General features: G+C 40.1%; 1 pseudogene; it reads left to right on the plus strand.

Moving 5' to 3' along the window:
- LOC137152986 (dynein beta chain, ciliary-like) overlaps positions 1–15422 on the plus strand; it is a 201167-nt pseudogene that overhangs the window by 59760 nt on the left and 125985 nt on the right.

Here is a 15422-nt window from a genome sequence, read left to right on the forward strand (position 1 = left end):
CTGGGCTGGTGTTGGAGGGAGTGCAATACATGTTTTGCCAAAGGCTATTGCTGCTGCGTTCATTGTCCCAGTGCTTGAGACAGTCTTCCTGCTTCAGGCACAATGACTTTGAGAGCTGATGACAATTCATGGCCTCTTCACCTCACTCTACCATGGACAGGTCTTAGAGCCACAAACTAACCTCTTCCTTCTCCAGTTAGAAGTATCACGGCACAAAGAGTGATCACTAACACAGCAGGTGCAGTTAAATATAGATTTCTAGCTATATGGTAACAAAATATCTTACGGAAAACAGAAAATGTGCTCCCAAGAAACTAAGTGTACTGTTCCATGGAACTCTTGGCATATTTCTGTCTTCAGTCATGCTAGTGAGTGGGGCATAGCGTACAGCATGTATGCAGTCAGGCATATGCCATGTAGAAATGCACATAAATTGCTATTTCTGGCTGATTGCCATGATAGATACATTTGCAACCTTCTCATCCTTTGTTGGGCATCTGCATTATGACTTACTTTCTCTTATCTACACAAGGATTTTAGAATGTGTATCATTTATTTTAGAGATGTGCACTACCCCTGATATTTGTATGTGAAGGCTTGATTTTTAGGCTTATTTGTATTATTTATTTAGTCTGAATTTGCGAGTTCTGTAATATGATCTTTAAAACATTATAAAATCCATTAAAATAATGCCAGAGAGCGATAGAGTAGTGTGCTGCTGTAACTAATGATAGACTAACCCTGGCATGTGGAAAAGGTCAATTTTCATTACAGCTAATGATGCAACATCAGTTACCTCTAAACTGAGCCTGGGATTTGGTGAACAGTTGTGTGTGCAGGCAGTGTGACATGGATAGTACACTAATGTGCCCCTGCCTAAAAGCATACTTAAGTCCATGTTCCTTCTTCCTTTCAACAACACCCTGGAGCTCAGTGATCATTTTTTTTAATGTTGCAATTTTTTTCTTGTCTAAATAAACCTTCTTCATCCCCCACCAGCTGTCCAACTCCAGTGCCCAGGCTGGCAAGTATGGAAGGCAATACTCCAGCATGCAATCTAAGACTTACCCAGGCTAATGTCCTGATGAGTACTCTCAATATCTTGGTAGATAGTCTGAGTGCTAAATAACAATAACTGTTTTACCTAAAACAGTTAGATAATCAGGTTTCATGTTTCTTTAATTGCATATCAAAATGCATGCAAATGCTCGCTTTCTCTCTCTCTCATGCACACACATAAACCCCCATGCACAAACCACTAAGTGAAACTGCAGCCAACAGTAAGTTAAAGTATGTTCCATCTTCTCCATCTCTTATTGAGTTTCTAGGGGAGTCTCTTGTTAGTCCTATCCATTTTTATTAGCAAATTCTGCCTCTTAGGGCTTTCCACCTGCCTTTGACTGGTCTCTCCTGTCACCCAGTATTAGTCAGATCTACTTTTGTCCAACAAGGCTGTCTCACCAATATTAATATAATACAGGGTACGTCTTCACTGACGGTGGCAAATTCGCTACCGTCAGATCAATCTATCTGGATCGATTGAGCGGTCAGTGAAGACCCGTTCAATCGATCCGGAAGTCAACTTGTTAAAACCACCCCCTCAAGTGGCGCACCACAGTGACGATGCCGCACACAATGGAAGTTAAGAAGTCGATGGGAATTATGCAAACTACTCTGCGTAGCTTGTGTAACTCCTGTCGACTGTCACCGAATTTTAAGGTAAGTGTAAACCAGGCCTCAAATTTGCTCATTTTTGCACTCCTATCCAATGTATGTTCGGGGACATGAATATCGCTCAAATAGCCAATGACACTTAGGCACCAAAACTGAATTATGACTCCCTCAATACCTGTGCTGAGTTTGTATAAGCACATATTCCTATAAATCTAAGGTTACCTAATTTAAAGCTCTACCTTTACTGCCATTTCCTCTCAGTCTCAGTGAAGAAGTGATTCTTGTCCTTAGCCCAAAGAAGACAGTTATTTTTTAAGAAATACGATGAAAATGTATTACAAACCCTATTTTTGGATTTGGGATTTATTAGATCAATTCTAAATGAAATAATTTGGTGTGTTCAACTTAATTACCAAACAGTAATCCACATTATAAACAGCATGATGTGGCTCAGTTTGGTGGATTCAGTCAAAAAGGGTGGAGCAGAAGTAGGTAGTTGAAAAGAAAAGCCTTTCTATCAGTGTGATGGTAGAGTTCATTCCTTATTTTCCAACACCAAACCTGGCTTATCCCTCTCCATCATTTCACCACCACTCCCACTCAACTGTGAGCTGCTTTTTCAGCACAGACTGTCCTTAAAGCATCATTTATCCAAAATAAAGCCAATAAAGCTTATACAAATCGTGATTAACACAAGCAGCCATGCCATCACACACTCATAGATTTTAAGGTAAGAAGGGACCATCATGATCATCTAGTCTGATCTTCTGCACATTGCAGGCCACAGAACCTCACCCACACACTCCTGAAATAGACCCTGATCTCTGGCTGACTTACTGAAGTCCTCAAATCATGGTTTAAAGACTTCACATTACATATTATTGTAGCTCATGTGGAATCCCCATCATTGGAGGTTTTTGAGAACAGGATGGACAAACACCTGTCAGGGATGGTCCTCTGCTCTGTGGGCTGGACTTGATGACTTATCAAGGTCTCTTTCAGTCCTACATTTCTATGATTTATATGTCTTTCCACCCCATATCCCTCTAATGTTCAACTGTCATCACTTGCCATGCTTAGGTTGTGAATTGTTTGGGAAGAGACTTTCCTTTGGAAAAGAGAAGTTTCTTCATTTTCCATGTAAGTCACATTTTAAAGAGTCAATATCCATTCAAAAAAAAGTAAACAGAGATAGAAAATATACTCCTTCATGAGCAAGAAATATAGCAGGTTGTCGCCTAGTATTGCTTCAGAGCAAGGGGATGCATATTAATGTCCTTATCCATGTTTAGTTTTTTTCTGTCTGTGAAATATCATAGTTTCTTTTCAGCCATCAGTTTCTTAATTAGAAATTTTAATGTAATTTATTCTGTACTATTACAGAATAATAGACCCCCCCCCCCAAGATAAAATATTGTTGTGCCAGCCTGTCCAGGTTCTCCAGAGTATTTTGCTAAGTCATTTGTTGCTTAACATGATGCCGTTTGCAGAACATAATGCGAACATTACCATTTTACATCACAAAAGTAATTAGAAAATAGCCCTAAGTCTATATTTATCAACCCTCCCCTTAGCAGGTGGGAGCAGAGGAGGGGAGTAGGCCTGGACATATTTCTGGAGCTAGAGTTATCCTGTCAACACGGGGAAGGATACTATAGGAGTGTCATGGGAATAGTCTAGAGAATGTTGTTCTTTTGGATGAGATCAGTGTGCCCTCCCTGTACTGCTGAGAGCAATCAGGACCACTAGTTGGCTAGGAAACCTAATCACACCCTCTAGCTGACAGATCACATGCCCTTGGGGTTGCAGTGCTCTGGGCTGGCATTTACTGCTTTCCAAAGAGTTGGACTCTGCTGAATGCCCTTTTCCTTGCCTAACACATCCCCACATCATAGGGCAGAATTTGGCTCTAAAATTGCACAACTTAAAGAAATGATGTCCTATGTGTCGAATATCCATCTGTACAAATGCTGGAATGTTTGGAGGCTCTGAACATTTATAACTACAGCACTCCTTTTTCAAATTAAAGTCCATTGTTCTGCTCTAGAATCCATGAGAACTCTTTACAGTATGCGAGTATACAGCATTTTAATGGGAAGGAAAAGAACCCAGTGATTTGTGATCTGGTGCTGCTGTTTGTCAGATGATTATCTGCTTCTGAGAAGCACAGTTCACATTCTGCCATCTCTTGTGAGGGCAGCAATGTTCCTCATGTTGCGCAATGACCCTTTTTGGGGGAGGGAAATTCTCAAAGAAAAAAATACAGATTATTAAATTCTCATTGAACTAAAAAAATCTGCTGGAGTCATAAGTGGCTTGCTGGCATAGTTCAGAAGCAAGGAAGCCTGCAGTTGGTCAGTTCTACCCCGATCAGTAATGATCATGGCAAACAATAGAAATTGCTATAGAGAGGGCTTCTGGAACATATGGATAATTAGACCAAAACCCCTATAAATTTTAAAAAAATGATTTCATGGACATTTTTATATGAAAGCACAGGTGCTACACTCTGTAGTGAGTTTCAGAGCAAGTCAGTGAGAGTTTTTTGTTTCTTTTTTAAATACTTTCTGGATCAATTCGCTCAGTTGTGATAAAGAATGGACAGAAATAAAAACAAACCTTTCTGAATAATATACTAGAGCTGTGCTCAAGCTGCAAAATTCAAATCTGGTACTGGCTTTTGAACACCACAAAGTTTTGTTGTGTTTTGAATCCAGTTTTGGATTCAGGCACATCTGACATGTACAGTAGAGTTACGCCCATTTAATGGTAAAAGTTTGTATTTTTCTTTTAAATGAAACTATTAATCCTAATTTTATTTTGAATTTTATAATAAAATACTACACGTTTACTCATATAGGTCCTGATCCAAAGCTCATTAAAGTCAATTGAAGTCCTCTATTGACTTCAATGAACTATGGCTCAGGCCCTAACCTAATCATTAGCATTTCCATATTATATTTCTGAAATGGCTATTGGGAGAAGAGTGGTCTGCTGGGTAGTGCAAGGACTAGGTGTCAGGATTCCTGAGTTTTATTCCCAACTTTCAGCCTCTGAGGTGCTTCCGCTTATCTATCTGTAAAGTAGTTAAAATGATCTTCCAGTGATGGTGTGAGATTTAATGTTTGTAAAGACCTCTGATGTCTCGATAAAAGGTGCTAGAGAACTGGAAATTATTTATATATATATTTATTTATTTATTTTACATTAATACTAATTTAAAAAAATCTGTGGACTTTAACAAAGCCTGTCTTGTTTGTTTGTTTGTTTTTTATTGACGATTTTGTGCTCTTTACTGGATTGCCTTCTGACACTAGAGAATATTCCCCTGGACTCTCCTTGTGAACTCTATGAAATATATTTTGCATTTACAAGCATGTAGGATTTCATTGGACTGTTCTTTCAGGATCAGGTAAATGACTGAACCCAAGGATACAATATTTCTGTAATTTCCCCATTTTTGAAAATCTTAAAGGTTCTTCATGTCACGTGCACATTTCATTACTGAACTGAAAACTACAGAGGCTCTGAAATAGTTCCAATCCTGTTACAAGGAACATATTATTTAAAAAATAAGTGCTGGAGACTGAATCTCTCATGTACATCTTAATAATAAAGTAAATGGTGTCCATTTGCTATGTTTAAGTTTCATTTAGCCAGCATTACAAAAATTATTACATCTACATTATACATTGACAAGTAACTTTAATTTGCTTGTGGCTGATAATAGATCCTTTCCCCCTCTCTATGGGCACAACATCCTAGACCCTTCAGTTCTCCCTACTGCACAGTGCCCTCTTTGCTGAGTGCCAGCTGTGATCACATGATTTGTGATGTTTAGACCTGAGAACTGGCCTGAACTGACCAACTCATTTCTCATGCTTTAGACCACCCAACAGCTTTCAGGTGCTAATAGCTTTTGGTCACTACTAACTCCTATTTTGGGGACATTTACTTCAGATTCCTGAGCAGGATTTTCAAATAACCAAAGGAGATATTACACCAATTTTGTTCAATGAATCTGAGGCCAGATTTTGAGAGTTTAGTAAGTGATATAAAACTTCGCAGTTTATGTACTAGGTATCAAGTCTTGTTCTTTGATTTAAGGAGCTCTCTTGTAACATGGGATACAATAATGAGTGAGGCTAAATTTAAACCAGCCATCCAGTCTCCCTTTGATTAGTTGGTCTAATTCTCATGAAACTCTGTGCTTTGGGGTTTTTGTTTGAAACTGGAAATGGCAAAATATGAAAAACACTATTGTCATGGGATTTCTACTAGAGTTGAAAGCAGGATTCAAAGGAGACTCCAAAATAATTTTTAAAAAGTCAGCCCTTATGAGTGTGCTAGACCAATTTTCAGACGAGTGGTTCAGATGAGTTTTGGGTAAGTATTGGGAAAGCACTCAGACTTCTGGATGTGGAAATGAGCCCAGAACTGCTTGCTGTGAAGAGGAGAAAAGACTAGCCATGTCTCTTGATATTTTTTGTCTTCCTCTGTTCTATTTTTCAGCTAATTGAGTATCTCATGGATTTTAGTGGGTGGTGAATTAAAAATGAGAACAATAAAATTTCCTTCTCAAGGGACAGTTTTTGATTACTTCATTGTCCCTGATACAAAAAAAGGTACTCCTGGGCTGAAAAAGTTCCAGACATTGAAATGGAACCAGAAGTCCCTCTCCAGATATGAACTAGTGTAATTAAGTAATAAGAGAAATAACATATATCTGGATAGTAGCTATATGATTCTGGGTGGCTTGCAAGGCAGAAAGTTGAAGTTCAAGTCACATTAATCACCAAAGTAGCTCTATAATCATTAGAAATATAGTGCGCATAGAGAGGTATTGCTATTATGAAACTGCATTTACAAGTGTATGGTGTGTTTAATGAATTGTGAATGACATCACAACCAGTCTGAATCTAACTTTCTAAAATCATATTAATACTTTTATATTATTATTATTATTATTATTTATTATTATATTATTATTATATTAATACTTTATATTCATGTGCCATTTTGGTGTAGAAGGATCCTATTGAGCTTTTGCTCAGTCAGAACTGAAATGCAGCTATCTCTGGGGTGGAAAGCAGCAGCCATTCTCCATGATTAAAGATAACTTCTCCATTTGATTTTAGAGGAGTAGGAAAGGAGGCAAAATATAGTTGTTCAAGTTAGAATTTGGACACAAGTAAAACTAATTTCCCATGTGAAAGATGGCACCTTTTCAACACATTGTACTGTCGCACTGTGCTGGAGCATTGGTTTAGCATCTTGGAGGGATGAGCGTAATTATCAAAAGCCATTTCTGCAGCTCCTAGGTTTTTCTGAGTGTCTTCCTTCTATGTACTTAATTGTCCTGACCCTCCTTAGTTTGATATCTGACAACCTCAGAGTTCTAGTTAGTATGGCATGAGATCAGAAGGCTAACACTAACACATGGAACAAATAATATGTGGTGCATAGACAACATAGATTAAGCTTTGAAATATACTTTTGTAGCACTTACTAGCTTTGTTCTAGTTTCATGAGCTAGGTTGTCCTTGGCCCTTATACGGATGTGCAAGAGGGGAGTGGAAGGGAAAATGTGCAGGAAGTCTTCCTAAGCACCCTTCTGTATAAGGGCCTGGCGCAATTGCAGTTCCAGTGTTTGGAAGATTACAGGGACCACTCTCTCCCTTCTCCACCACTCCTACCCTACTGGCTTACTTTGCCTATAAAAGGTGCGAGGAAAAGGCAAATCTATGGCACACGTGCTGGCATGGCTGTCAGACATTGTCCCACTTGCCATTTCCTCTCCCCCACCCTTTCTCCTCTCCAAGGACACAGCTCGGGGAACCCAGCCCACAACTGATGGCATGTGGGAGTTTGGGGGACTGTGATGGGTTGTCTATCCCTCACCGGTGAACAAAGGGGTAATAGGAGTCTGACATCTCAATTAGCCCACTTTGCTGCACCTGGAAAGTGCATCAAGCTTGATTTATTATTAGATCCAATTGGCAAGGAGCTGGGTCGACTTAATAAGAGAAGGTAGTGAAAGCTACAGGAAAAGTCCAACAGAAGGACCCAAGATAAAGAAACCCAGGAGAGAGGAGATAGGCAGTACCCTTTCTCTGGGAAGGTCTGAGGAAGGCAGACTGAAGAAGGGATGGAATTATTCCATGTGTGGAGAGAAAGAAGGAGCTGGGAGGACCTAGGGAGAAACTGGAAGAGAGGCTGTGTTAAGCACAGACTTCAAGGAAGCAGCACATGGGACTCAGAGGCAGGAAGTGGCCAAAGAAAATAGCAGCATGTTTGAAGGAGCCGACCTGCTTAATTCAGGACCAGAACCCGGAGCAGAGAGTGGGACAGTGTTCTCCTACCAGCCACAAGAAAAGAGTACAAGCCCAATGTAAGGGCTATTTAGGCTAAAGACTGATCCTAAACTTAGGCCAAGGGATAGTCCCAAAGGGGGCAGAAGGATCTTTTGTATTAAGACTTTTTTGACTTTTAGTTGTATTTTTGTTACCCTAGAAGGCATGGAATTAAAACATGGCCTGGCTGGAGAGCCAAGTTGCTAAAAGAGGAGTTGTTAGCAAGGGGTGCTAGACAAAGAGAGCCTGCTACACCATGCCCAGCCATGCAGGATTGTGCTAGCAGTGAGTCAACTCTTCCTCAGGAACCCGTTAGGTATATCTACACTGCCTTTTGGACAAAGCCAGAGCAAACCTCCCAGCCCAGGTCAACCTGCTTGGGCTAGTGGGGCTCATGTTAGCTTTCTAAAAATAGCTGTACAGACAGGACTTTGAAATTGTGGCTCAGACTGAAGCTTTGACTTTGAAGCCCTCCTTCTCCCGTCCTGCCCTGGCTGAAACCTCAAAGCTCTGTCTATACAGCTATTTTTAGAGCCCGAGTATGAGCCCTACAAGTCCAATTCTTTCAACCCATGCTGGAATGCTCACTCCAAAATGCTGTGCATACATCCCCCTTATAGCCTTAGAGATGATGGGGAGGGAGCTGTGCTTGTGAGTGGGAAAGCAGATGGTGCAGATTTGGGGAGCGGTTATTGCTTATTAAATTCTGGAGCCCGGGTTCTAGGACCCAGAATCTCAGTCAGAGCTTGGGTTGCAGCCTGAATGTCTACACTGCAACTAAACAGCACATTAGGCCAAGCTCTGAGCCAGAGTCAACTGGCAAGGGCCAGTTGTGGGTTTTTAATTGCAGTGTTAGCATACCCATTAAGTCACCACCACAGGGCCCAATCTTACAAACCCTTAGTTTAGTAATCTCCCCGCATATCAGGACTCCCTTTGGTTATTTTTACAAAAGATTACCTATGTGATTAAGTGTTGGCAGGATAGGGCCTAAAAAGTAAGTCAATACTTATATGTCACTTCTCAACAGCTGTTCAGAGATGAGGCTAGATCCTTTGGTGTCCTCAGCAATCCTGGGCTGAAACTGCTGCCAGGAGTTGGCTCCTTTCCAGTCTGCCTTTTGCAGTTTTGCAGCTCTTCCTACCTGCTCCTTTCCTCTAACCATATGTGCCTCTACGAGGAGTGGGGAAGGGAACACGCGGCAATCACTAGTAGGAGAAAGGCACTTGCTCTTCCCCATTCCTAACATACCTAACAAGAAACAACCAGCTGCCTCGCCCATTGTCTATGCTCCTCCTCACAGCTCTGTGCTCTGCTCCTGCAATTCTTTGCCTCTAGTCACACTCCGTCCCCCACCCAACCAGTCAGTGGGTTGCAGTGGCCCCTAGGTCCAATCAGCAATATGACTGGGCCCTCCCTTTGCCTCCCCAAGCAGGATCTTTGAAGGGAAAAAATTCCAGTGCCCCACTGTCCTGAAAGCCAAAAGCTACAGGAAGTGTGGCTTGGAAGGCTGTAATGGTGACTTGCTAAGAGCTGGGCTACTGCCTGTCTGCTCTCTACTCCACTTCTGCTCCCCATCTCATCAACAGAGTGACCTCAGCCCCAGACACCCATCAGGAAATGAAGGAAAGGGCAGGAAAGAGAAAACAGAATCTAAAACTGAAGAATTTAACATCTGATTAGAAGGCCTTTAATCCAAATAGTCTTCCCAAATTCAGTGCATGTTGGGCGGCGAAAGATGGCTCTGTTTACTGTATAAATCGTACTTGCCTATATCAGCATTAATGTACCCTGGTAATTTTGGTCTCTTGTGCTGCTGCTTAGTAGTATTACAATAACTTGCAGGTTTGGGCAAGTTCTTCCTTTTTTCTCTCAAAGGATGCCTTCTTTCCCACTCTCATATTGCCCCCATGGATCTCGGTTTACTTAATGTTTCCTCATAGGAAAATTCACATGAATGATTCATGAGAAGGCTGACTTAAGCACCTCACTGCTGGACAATGTGTAAAGTCTGTCTTAGACATAGTGTGGACATGATGCCAGAGTGTGGCTCTCAGAGTTGCCAGAATGGTCATGTGTGAATGGTTTGCAGTAGCACTTGGGGAATATACAGTGGGCCTCAATCTGATCTTGCACTGGTGCAAATCAGAAGACTTCCTGTTGACGTTAACAAGCTTACATATAAGTAAAGTTGTTATAAGATAAGGATCAGGCCTTGTATATTTTCCTTTACACGTATTTAAGTTCTATTTTTAGTGTCTTTTTCAGGTCCTCCAGAAGCTCCCATTTCTCCTCACAGTTATCTTCTTTATCACCCTCAAAGGATGTATATCAAGATTGATGACCCTCCCTCTGACTCATGACTCTGTGTGGAACCTGGTGTTTGATGTAGATTAGGATCTCTCTTTTTCTCCTCCTTTCCAACCAAGGATTTAAGAAACTGAAATTTACAGTTGATAGAGAGCCTGTCTTAACCATATTTTAAACAAATTCAACCCTGGTGTAAGCAGGTATTCTCTGTAGACTGCGCCTCAAAGTAGTGGGAAGGCTTGTTTGCCCCCATGACCCTGTGTGCTATGCTGGTGAGTGCACAACTCCTGGTAGGGTCACCCATGCCAGATAATTCAATGGATAGAAGCCAGATTAAAGGCAGCCCACCAGCCCTCCTGGTATAGGGTTGGGAGTGGGCTAACGTCCTGCTCCTCTAACATAAAAATAAAAAAAAACCACAGAAGTCATTATGGAAACCTACACGATTGCTCAGTTCAGCAAACTCAGCCCAGCTCAACTCAACTAGACCTAGAAAAGAGATGTCATGAAGCGGCCAAACAAGGAAGATACTCCACTGATGAATTTGCTCTCTCCTAAATTCATAACCAAAACTGGTACGTGGAATGTGCAGACACTATATGAGCCTGGTAAAATGGTCCAAGTAACAAAATAAATGGACAGATATAAGCTAGATATAATAGGCCTACATGAAATGAGATGGGTAACATCAGCACAAATAAGTTGGTCAGCTGGACACATCCTGCTATATTCTGGCCTATTGAATTCCAGTGATATACACAGAGGTGGTGTGGGTTTGACAGAATCAAGAAGGGCAGCCAAAAGCCTGAGCAGAGTTCCAGAAAGTGTCCATTATTCAGTGTCATGCTATAACAAATCAAACTAACCAAGAGGATGACCGGCTACAGAACATAAGAGACAAGGTCCTGAAAAGAGAGGTCATCCTTGTAATTAGAGACAAGAATGCTGAAATAGGGAGCAAAACACTGGCAGGGAAATAACTATAGGGAAACAAGGCCTTGGTGAAATTGATGAAAATGGTGAAACATTTGATGATTTGTGTGGCATGAACAAGCTGGTCACTGGATGAACTATCTTCCCTCACTGTATTATTCATAAAATAACTTTGGAGGTCACCGGAACAGGGAACAAAACTGACCACATTTCAATTCCATGCAAATGGAGAAGAACTTTAGAAGATTTAAGTTGCAGGAATGGACCACACACTAATGGTAGCTAAATTGAGAATAAAAATTAAAAACAAAAACAAAAAAAAGAGAGAGAGAGAGATCTGAACAACAGAGATGCCCATGTTACAACATCACCAGGCTAAAACAGATGACAACACAACAAGAGTGTAGAACTGCACTAGCAAATAGGTACCAGGTGCTTGAAGATGAAGATCATGGAACAGTAGAAGGCTAATGGAAACAGGTAAAGGAAATTTTCACTAAAGCTTGTGGTGAAGTGCTGTGATTCAGGAAAAAACACACACAATAAATAGTTGTCTGAGGATACATGGCAGAAAATACAAAAAGACTCAAAATTAAATGGATACTAAATCAAGCAAGAACACAGACAAAATGTCTCCAGGAGGAATATGTTGTAAGAACAAAGAGGCCAAAAAGAAATGTTAGGGGAGAGGAATGGGATTTTTAGACAAAATGGAAACAGATGCACAGATCACTGCAGCACAAAGTAACGTAGACATCATTAGACAGTTGTCAGGACAAAAAACAAATACCAGCCAACCAGCTCAAGATCACGAGGGCAAGTTAACAACTAAGACATCAGAACAATTAAATATATGGAGGCATTGCTATAATCAACTACTGAATGGCAAGCCAGTGGTCAATCCCCCAGACACAGAGGAAGGAGAAGATGTGGACATTGAACTAGGACCGAACAGCAGAGTAGAAGTAGAAAGGGCAGTCAATTGGTTAAAAAGTAGAAAGGCACAAGGTCCGTATAACATTCCAAAGGTGGTTCTTAGGGCAGACTTGAAGAACACAGTAGACATTTTGATAAGCCGCTCACAAAAGATATGGGAAGAAGCAAAAATACCAAATGAGTGGGAAAATGGTCATGTAATGAAGACACCAAAGAAAGACATCAGTCAATGTAAAAACTGGAAGGGCAGTCAATTGCTGCCTATTTCAAGGAAGGTATTTACACATATTATTCTAGACAGAATAAAGAAAGCAGTAGATTAAAGGTTAGGACAAGAACAGGCAGAGTTCAGACAGGAGAAATCATGTATTGATCAAATAGTAACCCTACATATCATCATAGAATTGTAGAGCAAATGGCAGTCACCGCTTTATATGAATTTTATAGATTTCCAAAATGCCTTTGATACAATGGGTAGAACAATTTTATGGAAGTTTCTATGCCACTATGGACTCCCTTAGAAATTTGTGAGCATCATTCAGAGCTTCTATGAAAATATGACATGCCAAGTAATATATATAACAATGAACTGATTAAGCCATTCAGGTTTACTACAGGTGATTTTTGTCACCCATGATCTTTTTACTGGTGGTGAATTGGGTAAAGGGAGATCACAGAACAACTAAAGGGCATACAATGGACTTTCACACAAAAGTTAGAGGACTTGAATTTGCAGATGGTATCAGCTTGCTAGTCCATACCTGTAGAGACATGCCAGGCCTAATGCACAATTAATAGGGTTGAAAATCAACACAGAAATCTAAAGCCATGAGAATCAACACACAACAATAAATACCAATAACATTTTCTGGGACTGACATAGAAGATGTCTGTTGTTTTACATATCTTGGAAGCATTGTAAGCACAACAGGTGGAACAGACAAAGATATTAAAGCCAGAATAGTGAAAGCCAGACATGAATATTACTCTAAATCCAATTTGGAGAAACAAATATTCAAAGTTTAGTTTGAAAAACATGATTTCTAACACCCTTGTAAATTTGGTTGTACTACATGGCACTGATAGGACAAGAAATTACGGAACAAAAATGGAGATGGTTAGGACATAAATGGAGAAAAGACCTGAATAACATAAGACCAGGCATTGGACTGGAACGCCCCAGGGCAAGAGAGAATGAGGTAACCAAGGATAACGTGGAATAATAGAAGCAGAATTGAAAGCTACCAGAATGACAGTGGAAGAAGCTCAGACTGCAGCAAGAGACGAGCGAAGATGGAAAGCAGTTATGGAAGCCACATGTTCTGCATGGAATAGAGAGGTATGAAAATGGGAGAGAGAGAGAGAGAGAGAGAATGAACATAAGCAGGTACAATTCTAATGAAGTCAATAGAATTACACCAGGGCTGAATGTGAGCCCAAATGTTTATTTAGTCATTTTGATTTAGGAATCTTTTCATTATTTACTTGTCTTCAAGAATAATCTGTTTGGCATCCATCTGGAGGGATGTATTTTTGGGGGGGTTTTTTTGTTTTTTTTCTCTCTCATTCTAAAATTTGTCTAAAAGAAAACCCTCAAGGTTGACAAGGACTGGGGTTGACGGAACTATGGCTCTTTGAAGTCCCTGTTGTCCATTTAAATTTTAATGTTTCTATCATTTGTTCCTCAGTGTAAATTAACAGCCATGGCAGTGTGTTGGGTTTCTTTTCTGAAGTCAAGACTTTAAATTTAATTCAATAGCCTAGATTTACAGCTATTCTATATTTCACAAGGCAGAATCAATAATGTGACTGAAGTGAAGAAGATAAAAATTTATGGTATCTTGCAATTTAATGGTTGAAAAGATGCAATTGGAGAGATCATAAATTGTGAAGGAGTTTATGCTTCATTGCTCCTGATTCAGTGCTTGCTGTTAGAACTTGATTTGTGACTATTCACAAGGTGTGATTAATGGTGTGATCGATGCTTGCTTCAGTGCAGTAAAGCAGTTGTAATGCTCTTCATTAGAATAAATAAAATAAATTGACTGAAGCTTTATAAAAACTGTGTAACATTTAAAATCTAAAATGTCAATTTTTTTTCCTGTTACAATTTAGGTTTCTTCAGGCAGTTTCCACCTACATCACATCACTCATTGTCATTCTTTTTGGATATTATAGAAATCCATGTGGGTTCGGGTTAGCTTTATGCAGAGCTCACTGAAGAGGAAAAAAATAAAAAGAGTTGAATAGGACTGAGTGGCGCCTAGGATATCTGGTGGCTGTGTTTTTCCATCCTGCAAATGTACATTTATCCTCCTTTGATACGTGAAAGTTTAAAGGAATCAAGGCAGAAAATGACCCTTCCATACACAGCTTTACTAAAAACAATAAAAATTAATAGCTTTCATTGTTTTTAAATGGGGTGGATGTATGATCGGCATCGTAGCAGAGACAATGAGGATAAAGGGGAATATTTTGAATAGTATTTCTTTGGTGTGAGAATGTATATTGCATAAGCCAATGCTGTCTCACACTATGTTCTAAAACATGCAGGGGGATGTGAGAGAATTGGAACAGCCATTGAAGGCAGTGGGATGGAATGATTTTGATGTAGTCATTTGAAGAATGAGCTCCAGGAGATACAAACAAGGAATGGTGTTGAGAAGGCCCTAGGATGCCTTGTACATGTCAGTTAAGCCTCTCTCAATATATGGATAATTTTAAAGTTTTAAAATGTCTAAACCTAAACATCTAGTGTAAAACTCAGGGAGGGAGGGAAACGTGCTGTGACATTTAGGGAAAATTCTCGTGTGGCTCAAACTTCTCTATCTGTTTTAGTCCTATTTGTTTTTATCAGCCTTGTCGAGAGATTAATCTTGTAATTAGCAGGAGAGGCTCATGAGGTTTCCACAGTCCTCCCTTGTTCTGCCATGCATGCATTTACTGATTTGAATCTGCAAAAAAATGACAAATGTAGAGATGCCATTGTTGTAGCTACATAAAAAGTAGTGTTTCTTCTGTGGCATGCGTTAGTGAGTCTAGTTGTCATCCCTGGTACTCTTCTGCCTTTCTAGAATAGATGCTCCTCAGTCAAGCACTGCTGTTTCCCACACTCTGCTTCCTCCTTAAACCGTGCTAATTCTTAGTACAGTTTTATCATCTGATGATCTTCTGTTGGAAGGTGTTTACATTCTCTAGTTCTTGTTGATACTCTTT

This window comes from Emydura macquarii, unplaced genomic scaffold, assembly GCF_026122565.2.
Source record: "Emydura macquarii macquarii isolate MOO-44397 ecotype Brisbane River unplaced genomic scaffold, CSIRO-AGI_Emac_v2 contig_1253, whole genome shotgun sequence".
Lineage (NCBI taxonomy): Eukaryota > Metazoa > Chordata > Testudines > Chelidae > Emydura > Emydura macquarii.